The following is a 16,043-nucleotide window of genomic DNA, read 5'->3' on the forward strand; positions in this document are numbered from 1 at the left end:
TTATACCCTTCTTCATAAAAAAAGTCATGCGTAAACCAGCACTTTCCTATTTATGTTTGCTGTATAATACACAAAATGTGTTTGGCATACAATTAGCTAAGTGATTGCAGGGAACATTGAGTATGTTTCTAATATTGTGGACAGATTATTGACAAATTTATAGAATACTGGAATTTAAAGAAAAAAATCAAGATTTTTCTTTTATTTGATGGTATTTACACATAAGGTAAAGAAAAAAGGTGGAGAAATTGTACCTTTGTCTTCTAAATGGAGAATTAGTTGCTCATCTGCTCCATAGCTGTTCATCATATTAATTCTTAATGAATTGTAAAAGATCAAATTAAAAGTTCATGGTTTTCATTACAGAATAATGTCATTGGATAATATTTATACTGCCTTAAGGTCATGATTACAGTAATGATTTTTAACGTACATTTACATTCCTACTAAATCAAATGCCTGTTTCACAGTAAAGGAACTTGTATCCATCTTAAAAGATCATGCAGTGAAGGGATGAGGTGTGGCATGGTTGAAAAAATATGTTCATTGTGAGATCATTATTTATGGTCATATGTCCAGGAAACAGAGCTGTACAGGCAAACTATTTCTCAGCCTTCTGTTGTCATTGCATGTGAAGATGCTACTCAGAGCTCAAATGATGCAACACAAATGAAAGCTTTGAATTGCCACAGAATTTCAATGAGACCTTTCGTAGTTTATTCTTCCTAAATTTGCAAGAACAGCTCATTCTTCCTGCTATACAATACAGACAACTGTCGAAGAGAGATGTACAATGTGCATGAATGCATGGTGATTACACTTTAAGTAAGAAACATTCACTTTAAAAAAAATGCCATGTCTAACAGATGATGCTATAACTGAAATCTTTGATTGCATGAAGGCTTCAGATCTGTTCTCTGTCATAAGGGACCACTGAGAACAACATATTCAGGACCTCAGGCTCGAAAAGATGTTCAAATACAGAGCCTAAAAAAGTACCATTAGGAAATGATGAAAATGTATCACAGGTATGTAGTAAGCAAACCTTTCCTGACCTATAATTTCATAAACAGTAAATAGCTTATCGGACCAGTCTAACCAGTTCTTCATTGAAAATCCATGATGCCTGAAGCTAGCTCTGTCCATGACGCTTTTGAAGTCCCTTGGTTCTGCTAAGAAAAAACACAAAGTTGTTGCAGTCTATCTTTCTGTAGCAAATTTACCTGCTCGTATGTTGTTCAATACTGGGCACATGTCTCTTGTCTTATTGTATGGAGAGAATTACCTAAAATAATTTTGAAGTGCTAAGGTTTTCTAAGAGATGTTTGTGGATTTCAAAGATTTGGAGAAAAGTGGAATAAGTACAAGTGCTGAAATGGTCAAAGGGGCTCTGTATTGTATTGCTGGTTATAATTTGGGTTCACACTATTGACTGTATATAGATACGGGCGTCATGACAGATGTCCAAAAGTCAAAACATCTTGTTTGCACCCTGTTGGCTGACTTGACATAAGCCAAACAAATAAATCAAAGTACATGTCAAACTCATTTTCCCAAAGGTTTCCGTCACTTTTAGTAGTTATTATCACACTGTGTCCAAGTCATTTTTCGTGCTAAATTTGTTTTCAAAACCTTCATCCACTTGACCGTATTGTGCAGACTCTGGCTCCAAATGAGGTCACACACGCAAGATGGAAGCTCCCACAAACCTGATATTTTGGCTTCACTTTTGCATTTAGGTAGTGGAGACATTGTCCATATTTAGAAGGTTCACACAACATTATTGGGTTTATTAAACATTTACGTGGTTTCTTACTACTTTTGCAGGTACTGTGAAATCAAACAAAGGGAGTTTCAGAGTGATAATCCATGTGGTCCACAGTAAGACCCCTGAAAGTTACGATTCTACCGTTGGAAACAGAGTACAGAGTTGCAATATCTTATCATTACAAGCTAAAGACAGTCAAGAAAATGAAATGCATAAAGGTTCAATGTTCTGCAATGTTCTGAAATAATTTCATGTTGATAGTCTAGTCTTCCACCTTATTTAGCCCATGACATATTTGAGGGTATTTTATGCTCTTGCACTGTACTTAAAGTATTTCATTAAGAAAAAGAAATGGATTACATATTCACTTTCGATCTGGCACATCAAGCAGTTCAAGTACTAAAGATCCGATGCCCTCACAAAGCCATATGCTGTCAACTCTGAGGTGTCGAAACTTTCAGGTCAAGCCATTCCAAATTTGATTTTTTTAGGTTGCTGCCTGTATTAATTAGTAACAAAGTGCAAATCCAGAAGATGATATGTAGCTCTCCAGCTTAAAATTCCATTCCTTGATCAGATTATGGACAATGCCTTTTGAAAGTAAGAACAACTACCTCAAGAAATGTGCCAGGCATTTGAAAATTTTAAAAACATCCACCTAACTTTATCCGAAAAACATCAAATGTTTCAGGCATATCTTTCAGCTGGGCCAGAATGTAGTCAGCTTCTGCAAGTCAAAGAAAGTTGTACTTTTTACCCCAAACTTTACAATAACACAATTAAAAATGCAGTGAGAGAGTTTGGCTTTTCAGAAAATGATACTAGTGTTTCCACAATCCACGTCACTATACGATACAGTATAAAGGTAGATCATATAACAAATGCATTTGCTTATGTCAAAAAATTAGTTAATTGAGTTTGGAGAACTCCTTAATTTAAAATAATGCAGCTGTGTATTTTGTGATGGATATATATGAAACTGACCATCATCTGTGCTCAGTGACAAAACAGAGTACGAGGTTGCAATATCTCACCATTAACGACTTTGAACATGTTACCATCATACATCGTTAATAGGCACCAAGTCATTCCACTGAAATGCAGTGTTGTCTAAATAAACATGATCTTGGCCACTGTGGTGCAATAATGGTACTATATCTATTACCCATAAGGGCTGACATCAACCCTGCAGTTTCTGGAGAGGTGTGTATTATTTATTCAACATTTTTACTTTGTTGAACTGAAACAAATCTAAAGTAGACGCTGCAGTGACTTTGGGGTTAGGGGAGTTGTCATTTTTGTCAAATTAGCAGAGCAGATGGATCAAATGCAGAGAGGTAAAGCCAAAAGGATGGCTGCAGAAAATGGTGCAGGCAAAAAAGACAAAAGCTGACTGAGGTGAACAGAAAACTGAATTTAAAACCACAAGGGGTAATTACAAACGGAACACAGGTGAGTAAAAAAAAGACAAAGGTGAAACACATGAGGAAATCAACTGAGGCAGGAAACTAAAGGAAGTAAAGATAAAGATAGATAGATCCCTGGAGTTCTTAGCGTGATTCAGGAAGTTTCAGATCATGAGTGGTGTGATGAAAATGGACTAAACTCAGTAAGATCTATGGCATGTGACGATGTGCCATAAGATAAGTGAAATGCAACTTCAACTTACACACACAGAGTTCACTGTATAAGCTGGGAACATACTGTGCAATATAGTGAATAGTATATGGCAATACATTTAATTAGTATTTTTCACTAGAACTGTCCTCACAGCTCTGGGTATTCATGAAGCTTAGTTGCTCCTAGTGACAAAATTTGTGTAATTATGTTGTTTTCTAAGAATTTCCTCTTACAGCTAAGAATAGATCCTGGTAAAAGTTATTCACAAAGCATCTCAGCCCCTGAAAGAGCTCCTCAGATGAAAAACTGTTCGAGGTATGGAGGAGGACCTTTAAGAGGCATAAGAGATTCATAAACAGGGGAGAAAATGTAGAAAGAGAAAAAGGTAGGAGAAATATTTTCCAAATGCTGAATGACAGTGAGTTAATGAAACACTACAGATTAGATCATGCAGGAAGGTTGGTGGTCGATTCATTAGAGATGCGCTCACCCAACGCAATAACCCTGTAATACCAGAAATGAACGTGGTCACAACACAAAGATATTTGACAACTGGAATAATTTGGAATTTGCTGGCAGCTAAAAAATAAATTACATTCGAACCACTACTACCACTACTCACTACTACCACTACTACTACTAATGACCAGCAATCATAGGAGGAGATGAAAGCTGAGCCATTTTTCACTTCTTAATATCAAATAGATAAAGTACTAAAATGACCAGCATGGTAAATAAATGTAAGCCAAATCGATATAACAGCATGCGAATAGGCTGCTGCACAAGTAGGCCCGTGTTTTATAACATTTCATAGGTTACTTTTAAAGTATTCAACAGAGATGTATAAATAGTATTTACAATTACAAGATGTTTTAATAGATGTGGTGTAATAAAAAAGACTAAATTCTATGATTTGGCCCTATCAATTTCACTGTCCATTCTATCCAGTTTATCACTAAGTGTGCGTTTTTAAAAGAATGAGTCACACCCAGCAAAAGGATCAACCACACCTAAAGGTTTTTGTACCTTCCTTGCTCAGAGTTGCTCTGAGAACTTAGTTAGGACTCATTTTTAGACAGTTTTAGGCTAAGTTTGGAGCTCTGTGAGAGTTTTATCAGAACGTTTGTGAATATGCCCCCTGTTCTTTACCTCTTCTCTATAGCAATGGTGGTCAAGCCTCATGGGTAATGTAGTAGGCTATTTAGAACCGTCTGCCATACCATAATGATAGACATAAATGATTAATCAGAAAGGATGTTGAAATCATTGAAACCGGGGGTCAAAACATTCATTATGTGTTACATGATGTGTTACGTATGTTTCTACATTAAGCAACTTTGAGGATATTGTTTACAGAAAATTATGAAATTGGAAAACACTATTTACACCACAGAATATCACATACTAGAGGTAAGGACCTAAACTTCAAAATAAAAGTTGATGTAGTCTGTAATCAGTATTCAAATTATTTCTACATCCAGTTTCCTCCAAAACTGAACTTCACACGTAATAGCAAGTTCCAAAACTTTCCACATTCCCCAAAATACCAAGGGCATGAACTATGAGCCACATGCCTGCTACTAGAGCTTTCTCAGCACCAAAGAAATAAAAATAAAGTTTATTCTATTCCTGAACAGATGGAGCATGTGTGGTCCACAAGGTTACTTGGGGAGATTTTTCTAATCCTGCTTGCCTCCATACCCAACATCCCAGCAGTCTCTTCTTTACAACATTTTATCAATTCACCCACTGACCCTGCATTGCCTAACAGACACATCGAGCTGCTTTTTCTTGCCTTTAAATCACTTCTACAACCATTCTTCTCTCTCCCATGGGTTCCCAGTCCAACACCCTGCACATGTTGCATCTGCACATTATAAAAGAGATGTCTACGTGCTGTCTGTGCCTTTAAAATGTCCTTCCCACAGTTAATAACTTTCCACATGTCTGCAGCAGTTACAGAAATGAAGTTACAGCTTGAATTTGAATTATTATACAATAAAAAACGTAATTCAGTCTGTTTAATGCTGAATGCGTTTGGTGCGGGTTACAACATCTACATTGTTGTTAAATAATAAAATACCACTTTAAAACCTAATTATGCCAGGAGGTTAATTATTGACCCACGACTGTGTTAAATATTCAATTCCTTGTTTCCCTTACATCTAACCACTTTTATACATACTTAAACCTGGGTTAGAAACTCTAAGAATAGAAGGATGTGTTTGTTGTACAGTTTGTGAAGTGCTCTAAAGAAATTCTGTAATATGTGATTTCGTCCTATATAATTGTCTTAACTCATAGGATCAACTCATGCTCAACTCTTGCTCATTTAATCTCTCTGCCGTTTAATACACAGCAGCAAGTTAAACTCGGCTATAAGCTTCTTTGCTGGAAATGGCTGCTCACAGTTTCATATGACAAGATTCCTGTGGGTGTATTCAGGCAGAATGCAAACCAATTTTTCACCTCACTGTATTCGCATGAATTTGACCACTGGACTGTACATGCAGCCTTTATTTATCCTCCCCAAACGGCCAATGCACTGACTGTACAGACTTTACAAGTAGCTGTAGCTAGCTAGGAATGTACTCATAAAAATGTGTGTGTTGAGATTCCCAGTGTGAGAGTCAGCCCACACTCCAATAGGTACTGTGTAACTTTCCTCTAGCCTCTCTCCTGTTTTTCCATCGCTTACATGTGTATTGATTGATTGATAAAATTCAGGGATGAGCTCAAATTTTTCACTCAAATTGAAACATTTAAACTCTCAATGTCATGTCTTCACTTCAGTATGGGCCACCTTGAGTAAATTGTGTAAGTTCCCTTTGGCATTCTTCCATTAGCTTTGTATACAGTTTGCTTCATGTTATGCAACCTTGAGATTCATAAGTCTCTTGCTGTGTCTCAAATCACATACTTCTGTTAGTACACTTGTGGACTACATTGTGTACACTATGTACTTACTTGTGTAGAGTGCAAATTTCGACAGGTTAGTGTTGTCTCAAATCAAACACGTTCATCGCACACTTACCGGAAATGATTAACTAATTAGCAAGCTGCCGTTAGCAAGCTAGCATTAGCATTTTCGTTATTGCTCGCAGTACCAAATAACTATAGACTGCTAAATGAACCCAAGAAACATACTGATGTGTGACAACAGTCAGTCCCCGCGCCAGCTCAGTACAGAAGGGGGGGCGGGGTCACGTGATGCATAGTATTAGAAAACGTATGCAGCCCAACTGTCTTATCTAAGCCACATAGATACACCAATTCATAGGTTTTACCGTGATATGAAACAAGTTACAATAACTCATTGCCACTAAGTAAATATACCTGCTTTACTAACAAAACGTTCATTGTAACCCGACTATTAAGAAAAAGATGAAATCCCAAATAACCGCACTAGCCAATCAGAAGCAAGAAACAAGCCAGGTAACCCAGAGCAACATAAAAGACTCCACAGATCAGACGGCGCTGATCTAACATGTCCAACAACATATGATCAATAACCACATTGCTAACAAACACAAACAGTAGCAACAATACAAATGAAAAAAATAACCAGCTCTTACCTTCAGTAGAGTTGGAGTCTCCTCTTTCCTGACGAGTGGAACCTCCTTAACAGCATCTCCTTCCATTCATCTTAGAATTTCTAACTGAGGTCATTCTCAAATGCCAGCTGGATGAGATGGCCTTTCCGTCTATGCAACATGCTGCATCTGTGCACAGTAAATACGTTCTTTAACATGGAGAATGAGTTTTCGCACATATCAGTTGATGCCCCGAATGTTAATGCGTGTTTGAACACAGTCATTACCGCTGGCATGGCACTGAATGCCCTGGACTCCTTTGCAACAAGTTGATTCAAGCCACTTTCTCTTCGTCCTGGCCTGTGCACCTGTTTTGAAGCTCCGTTCTGTGAAACAAAGATTTGTTTGAATATAAGGAAACTTATTTATTTACAAAAATATATAGATGAACATATAGATAAAGTATATAAGGCTGACTTGTTAGGCTTTAGGGTGGACTACGGCCAAAATAACCAACAAAACGATCCTGTCTAGGAAGTAAGAAATTGACCTAAAAAAACAAATGACAAAAGACTTATCCACCCTTACTACTCAAAAGAAACTACATCTAATCTCAAACAAGGTTGGACAAAGCAGAAGTGTGGCCGGTTGGGAGAGGAGGAGGATGAGGAATGCCTGCTAGCACCAGGCGGCCGCCATCTTGGCTCTTTATATACCAGGTGGTTTCCCGGCTGCAGCCAATCACAAGCCAGGGCATGAAACTTTCCATCAATCGTCTCACAGCTATGGCACACACCTATTTGCATGTAAAACTGAAACAAAAAGACACAGGGCACACACGCACACACACAGCAGACTGAAAAATGACCGCAGTCATAACACTTCTCTCCTTTGTACTGTGTCGCTACAGTGGGATTTTTCAGAATTGTATAAAGGGAATTGCACACGTCAAAAAAATCCCCAACTGCACTCTCTGAGGAAATAGCATGCATGATCACCAAATGCAATTGCTGGTTGAAACAATGGATGTAAGACACTTCTCTGTTTAAATTATTTTGAATAAGCTTCTGCATGTCTCCCTCTCTTCCTGACACAACGCTGGCTCTGTCATTACACTGACTAAGAATTGTTTGCGTCAAGACCAGCATTTGACAGTTCATCGAGCACAACATTAGTGAGTGACAGGGCATCACATTTGTCTGCATTGATAACAGCCTCTCTTGCACTTTGTAGTCCTTGTCTGCATAATGCACAACTATAGATACATTCATGTGATGTGTAAGTTACGTTTTTTGGAATTGTACCGAAAGCCTTTGCTAGCTCTTGGTTTTGCCTCAGCGTGTAATCAAACAGTGAGAGAAACAGTCCGCTGCCCGCCTCATCTCTGCTATCGACTGAATCCACGTCACCCAGCAGTGGCGGTTCGTTTGAGACGAGAAATTCAATTATGTCTACAATTGCAGACCCATACAGGCGGTTTTGCGCAAGCTGATCAGAGTTAACCATGGTTGAAATTTCCCTACCTGTGTTGCATCGCATTTCCTTCTCTTTCCAGCTAGCCATGCATGCTTGATGCTCTTTACTGTTACTATGCCTGTTAAATCCCTTTGCCTTATCATTAGCGTGCTTCCAATTAGTATATCCAGTTCTTGTGAAAACGGAGTCACTCCCTCCAAATTTCCTGCAGGTAAAACAAAAGGTGGCATCTGCTTGCTGCGAATATTCAAGCCAGTCCCTCTCGTTGTACCAATTAGCCGAAAACGACCGTTTACAGTCATTATTATGCTGTTGTTTCTTTGGAAACTGTTTGAGACGAACTTGAACTGGTTTGTCAACTCCGACGTCCTCTGGTAAACCACACTGCAGCTGCGAGTGCAATGAGGGGCTCTCCGCTCCCGGTGAACCCAGCTCAGAGGCTGTGGGCGGCGGTGCAGGCGGTTCACTCTCCTCGCTGCGCGGCTGAAGTTCCCACTGCTCCTCGGCAGGTGCTCCTCGGCTTCTCCGGTGCTCCTGCTGCCAGGCTGCAGGGATGCCGACGGTGTAGTTTCTGGCTTTTTCAGCCATTTGCGAATGTCCTTCCTGAATGGAAATATAGCTGCTAGCTTGCGCTTGAAAATCTGTTCTTCCTCGTTTGTTTGTTTTTTCTCCTTGCGGCGGGGTGATGCACTGATGACGTAACGTAAGCTGTGTGATGGGTTCAATTTAAGGACAAACTCAGAATTTGGATTTGCACAACTGTTCATTTTGGTTTTAACAAGTCAGTGAAGTTTTTTTCGAGTTCTGGGTTGTTTTGAACACATCATAGACTGAATTTTAAAAAATTAAATTAAAAATTAAAATACTACGTTTTGACTGAGGGGATGGGACAGTCCGCGTGAGGGGGCGACAACAGTATAGCGGTGCCTAGTGCAAAAACACTTTGGACTTCTTTTTTTTTTAAGATTTATTTTTTTGGCCTTTATTTACATAGTAATTGGCAGATATGCTAACAGTTACTACACTGTGTACACTATGTATTTACTTGTGCAGTGCTCAAATTTAGACAGGTTAGTGTTTTCTCAAATCAAACACGGGTGTCCTGCACTTACCGGAAATGATGAGTAGCCAGTTAGCAAGCTGCATTTAGCAAGTTAGCATTAGCATTGGCGTTAGCATTGGCGTTAGCATATGCGATACCAAATCATTACAGACTGCTAAAATAACCCAATTAACCTACTAATGACTTATATGCAACAACAGTATAGCGTGCTTAGTGCAAAAAGCATGTATAATTTATATTTGTATAACGTGGCGATGTTCACCGTTGTTACGTCCTCTGCCGCCATATCCACTTACATAACCAAGATGGCCACCGTTGAGGGCGAGAAGTGTCCATAGTTCCACACTCAACTTTTTGACCATAGTGAACCATCCGGGTACTTAAAGAGCACTGCATTTTCCCCACACTTCGTAGTGTGAACACACTTAGGCACCCAAAATATTAAGTGCAAGTACAAAAGCATGTGATTTAAGACAGCATCAGCCACACATTGTACATACAAGCCAAATATTTCTCAGCGGGGGGGGGGGCAATGGTCATACACTCACCTTCCATAAAACCTCTTGGCAATCATATAGCATCTCTGAGAACTGCATGCTTGCTGCTACACAGCTGCCTGCTTTCTGAAACTGAACTCCCTCCACCTCCTCCGTCCTCAACTGTATTAATCTTGAGTTATTTCTGAATTTTTAATGTTGCTTTCAATGTGTGTTCATTTTTTAATCAAATGTTCCTTCAGGGAAAAGAGAGGTGTTGGGCATGAGGGAGTTAAGAAAAATGGTTAGGAAGAATGGTAAAACATCAAGATTTAGTTGAGAGGAGAGTTGTGTGAAAAAACAGCAATATAAAATGTAGCTCTGCTTTATTTCTGGGACCCATTTTTTGCATCATGTTATTACATTTTGATTTGATTTCATTCCAGGTACAAGCTATAATTCCACATATCACTTTAGTATTGAGCGGTTTACCTCTGTGCTCTATGTTGTCACACCATAAAACAGTGGAAAGTGCAGTAACTTGGTTTATCCCATGAATAAACAATTAAGTCTGCACCATAGAGATAAAGCTTCTCTTGCTTGCTGTAATGGTGTCCACTGCATCATAGCAAACACAACAACTGTGCAAATGGTGAAGCTCTCAGAGGTGTACAGTAATAGAGAGAATGAATTTCTAGCACCGAATCCTCCCACTGAACTGACTACACTGAGAATCATCATTGTCACTGACTGAATCAGAAGCTTTTTAGCACTGTCACTGGGAGCACTGTTGTTGGCTCAGCTGTTAGACACATTATGTTACTTCCTCCTAGGAGCTTCTTAAAAGACTGCAAAGCCCACAGAAACTTCATCATAATGTGATAACTGTTGCTGGCTGCTGAGCGAATTATTTTAGAGCTATTTACTCAAACTCATCAGTTAGTCCTCATTCTTAGTGTCAACTCAGTGTTGCTTTTCCAAGTATATTTTATTCCAATGAGATTATGTTCAAGTGAAATTACATTTTATTTTTAACACTAAACTATAGTACTATTCACATCAGGGGTGTCAAACATACCACCCAAGGGGTCCAATCCTCACTGGATAACTTTTAAGTAATTCATTATAGGCGAAGCTCTCATTTTACCAGTCAATGTATGTTCCAACCCTCACAAGCTTTGTGTACCCAGCCCGGCCCTGGATAAGCGGCAGAAAATGGATGGATGGAAAAGTAATTCCAAGTTTTGAATAAAATGCACCGCTATTCTCATTTATTTTTGCTCACCATTCACAGACAAGAACGTCCAAGTTGAGATAATGACATTCGCAATGATGTTCAGATTTGAAGGACAAATTTGCCCTGGTGGGCATGGACACATTTTTATCAGTATCTGTTACCAGGGTAACCCCAAACTGAGAGCAAAAATTTCACTGCAAAAAGTTTGTGCATGTTTGGGACAACTTATATATTGTGAACAAGCCCTTTCTGTGATGAACATTAATAAAACAAAACTGGGTTCCAGGTTCACACACAAGCATCTGAATGACAAAGTAAAACTGCTGACTGTTCAGGATTTGACACCTAATATTGATTGTTACGAACCGGCTCAGAGTCCGCAACAAAAATAAACTTAAGTTAAAATAAAATAATGTTAGTCAGTTACATCAGTAATGAATGCAGTGAACCCATCTGGTTGGTGGAGGCCTGGAAGGAAGAGAAGAGTGATTAACAAAGCCAGCTAAATAGGCTGAGGCCCAAACTGAACAGGTGCAGGTAAGGCAAGGCAAGGCAAGGCAAGGCAGTTTTATTTATATAGCGCATTTCATACACAGTGGCAACTCAATGTGCTTTACATAAAACAAACATTTAACAGAAAAAATTGAAAAAAAACATGGAATTTGAGAAATAAAAATAAAACCCAATCAACCTGACATCCTCTCTAGTCCCGCCCTCTGGCTCCTGAGCCAGGAAGCCCTAGTAAATGGAAGAGAGGGACGTCACATGATGCACTTGTAAGATTTTCACACATTTTTCTTGAGACATCACAGGCTGTTCATCGGTTTTGTAAATATATACGGTTTATTATACTAAAATAAGGACAGGGCAAAGGAAAATCTCCAGAGTTTGGAATCAGTGTGTAACAGCTGACCTATCAGATGTTTAGAAGAACACCTAAAATTACTGGTACATTGGTGTGTCAGTCGAATTAAATCATCAAAGAATTTACCACTGCTGTGCCACGTGCATAAATGCGCCTAGTGCCTCTTAACGGAGACCCACTTATCATTTCAGCTGCTGTGTACACTCAAATGAAATAATTGTACACAGCCATGTGGGGGACAAACAGAACATCAGTATTGATTTTTCTGCAGCCTCACAGATTAAATTCAAGTATATAATCAGCTTAAAATTCAGACATTAATCTAATCTATTACAGATCAGTCTGAATCACACTTAAAGCTGTGTTTTGACTAATATTTGAATATACTGGATATAAAATACTAAACAGAGCAAAACAGACAAAACCCAAGTTGATATATGATTTTGGGGAGCTCCGTGTGGGTGCAAAAGACACAATTTGTCATTATTGACAAGTGCCAGAGCTGAAATGTGCAGAAAAAGATTTGAAACGCTGGAGGCAGCAGCTCATGGTGACTATCCTGCATGTGTCTTGTCACGTGCAAGGCTTTATTACTTCCCCCTTCCTTCAATAGAGTTCCGCTCCGTTACATGAAAATACCAAATATATTCAGGGCTGAGCTTAATATATTTCACCTTCCCTCCAAACAATGCATACATCATCACCTGGGAAGGATACTAACTTGCTGCCTGGGAAATGTTTTATTTCTTAATTTAAAAGTTTGACAACCGTAGCATCAATAACTAATGGTGGTGAGGCTAAATTATATCACAGATTTTGTGTTGAGTCCAACTTTGCTGAACTTTTACCCATTGCACAAATTTCTCATTAGTCACCAGGTAAATTGACCCATAACCTACACTGTCACTTGTTCCATTGTCATGTAAGTGGTGTTGCTTTACAATCTTACATTACATTGTATGTTTTTTTATGAATATCTCCTAAAACTCGTACTCATTTGCATTTGTTTTAGAGGTTAATAAATCATTGTGACAGTACATACAAAATGAGTTATGGCCTATTTTTCTTGTGATGAACTTCAATAGTAGCTTTGGCTTATGCATAAAAGTGATCCACAACTCTGTCAACTGAAGCACCGAGTTGTGAAGCTTGTGGTTTTAGATAAGTCGATAAATCAGGATTTGTGAGTGTTATATTGCACAAATCGGGAGGCTTAGCAGAGTTAAAAGTCTCCCAGTCAGGTGCTGAGAGAGCATCTTCACTGTCACAGTGATGATGTAGGTGAAATGTAGTGTGAGGGGGTCAGGGGGAATCGATTGAACATCCGTCAGCAGATGCTGCAGGGCTGACCACACACAAGCAAACAGTGGGTTTTTTTGCGAAGGTGGAAGGAAATGAAAGGATCGATAGAAGGAGGGTGATGATTTGATAGCTGTAACAGCTTGGACATGAAGCGTGGAGGTGGAAAAGGGAAACACTTACATGCTCTGTGTACCGTAGTGTTACAGGGATATTGTGTTGTTATTGAGTTTTTGCTAATCTGAATATTTTCTTCAGGTTCAGGTGCAGTCGACTCTTCCATATCTCTTGAATATGAACAGGAAGGCATGACTGAATCTCATCTACAGGTTTGTAATAAGAATTTCTATCACATGGGTTTCTCTGACACCAACATTGCAGAAGTAGATGACATCACAGTGGACATCCCACACATTGCAGTCATATTGGCCAGAGGTCATGAGTAGGCTGTCAGAGTGTGTCAACCTCAGCGCTCCATCTTCCCCTCCATGTTCACATCAAAGTTTTATAACTAACAGCAACCGTGCGACACACTCCTAAAGCATATTAAGATTTAAGTTCACCATTCTAGAAATACTCAATCTTCAGAGCCGATTCTTCCTCTCACCTGACATACCTCATCCCATCCTGTCAACCTTGTGTAAAGGCTTCCAAGAGAAGTCACTGTGACTGAAATCAACATGAGAAGGTGTTTTTGTGTCACAAACTGCAAGAATTGCAAAAGTAATGGGGGGAAATTATCAATATAGTATAAAGTATAAACAGGTTAGAGGTTTCTGGCACAGCTTCACCTACTTCCACAAATGGAGAAGGGAAAAAGGTCCCAAAAAAGTAAAAGCTCCAGCAACACTTGTAGTATAGAAGAACTTTATTAATAGACCAACATGTTTTGGGTTGTGGCCTTTATCAGGGTCATCATAAAACACATTATAAGCAGTATTTATATAGGGTAAGCAGAAGAAGAAGAAAAAAATGGACCAAATATAGTGTCACCTATGTCATTCCCTTGATGCCTGTATGGGATAATGATTGGCTAGAAGTCACATGACCATATACCCAACCCACCTTAATTTAAAAGGTATAAAACATATACTAAAAATAACCAGTTATGTGCATCCAGATATGTATCAGCAAATGGGTAATCTACCAAGACGGGTTGGATATATGATGATGTGACTTCAGGTCAATCATTAGGCAGAAAGTTCAAACATAATGGTACTTCTATGCTACAAGTGTTACTGGAGCTTTGACTTTTTTGGACCAATATCCCAAGAAGGAAACCTCCCTGTTAGCTCAGAATGCATCAGCTACATATTAGCATGTAAAGATATGGTAGGTAGTGGATATTCGGTCAGAGTTTTATCAGTCCTGTGGCTGCCACAGAGGTCTGATTTTTTCCGTTCCTTTTTCTAAAGACATAATGTATTGATACCTCTGATAATAGAAGGACCATTTCACCCAGTATAACAAAAAAAATGCTTCTGAACAGGATTACCAACCCTACCTTTAATGTGTCACTTTGTTGGCATGAAGATTGATCCTTCTCCGGTGGAAGACTCCTCATCCCCTCAGTGGATGCAGGAGGTGAAGCATCATCTCAAACTTGAGGAATTGAGACTCACAATATGTGGCTCCTTGGCCCTATTTGTGAGAATCTGGCAACCATTTGTAGACTATACTAGAGCCAAGCTTCTGACTCCCTCACATTTTTGAATGGAACTTTATATGAAGTAACACTTATTTCTGGTTTTGTATCTGTCTCAGTGTTTTAACCCATCTCAATGGATATTAACTTTACTTTGTGTAACTGCCTTTTTTCTTCAGTTTATTTTTTTATTTTAACATAATCATTATTACTTGTTGTTGTCTTATATTGTAGTGTGGCTGTTTATGTTTGAAAAAGCCAATAAAAAAATGTTTTTAAAAAATGTTTGGCGTTTAGACTCTACAGGCACAATTTGAATCAACGGACTTCAGTCCTGAGCAGCAGTAAGATAAATCCCCCCTGGAGTCCAGACATCGGTGTTGGTGGCTGATGACTTCTGCTGAGACTGTTGAGGTTGATCAATTGATAAACCTGTGAAGACTGGGCAGTGATGGGGAGTTGGTAAGGTGTGCAAGACAGCACCAAGAAAGCACTAAAGCAGAGAGGGAGAAAACATACTTAAAAAGACAGCTGCAATATGAAAGGCTGACAATGAAGGTGTATCACTGTGCTAATTGGTTAGGTGTGACCAGTGTTAGGGGAAAATAAATGTAACTGTAATCCATTACTGAGAAAAAAAAAATTGTAATCAAATTACAGTTACTTATGAAAATGTTGATGATTACAAAGGGGGTTACATCTGAAGTCATACCTTTAAGATTTTGCTCAGGAGGGATTTCTTTCTCATTTTTAAAATATTTAACATGTTACTGAATACATATATTGTTGTTCTTAATCCTTTGAAATCAATATTTCATTATATTTTGTAAATAAATCATGACATGGGCTTAAATGGCTTAAACCAGTTGAACCCATGCCAGACTTCTTTCATCAAATATCTTTATTTTATATTCCAACATGAACTAATGAATACATTTTCAAATGAGGGATAAATTTGCTTTATTAGAAATAATTTCCCTTATAAATCATGTCTGTATCCATGAAAAACAGCTGAACTTAGATTTTGGGGCTTAATAGGAACACTTACCCTAACAGCTAAA

Source organism: Scomber scombrus, chromosome 16 (genome assembly GCF_963691925.1).
Source record: "Scomber scombrus chromosome 16, fScoSco1.1, whole genome shotgun sequence".
Taxonomy (NCBI): domain Eukaryota; kingdom Metazoa; phylum Chordata; class Actinopteri; order Scombriformes; family Scombridae; genus Scomber; species Scomber scombrus.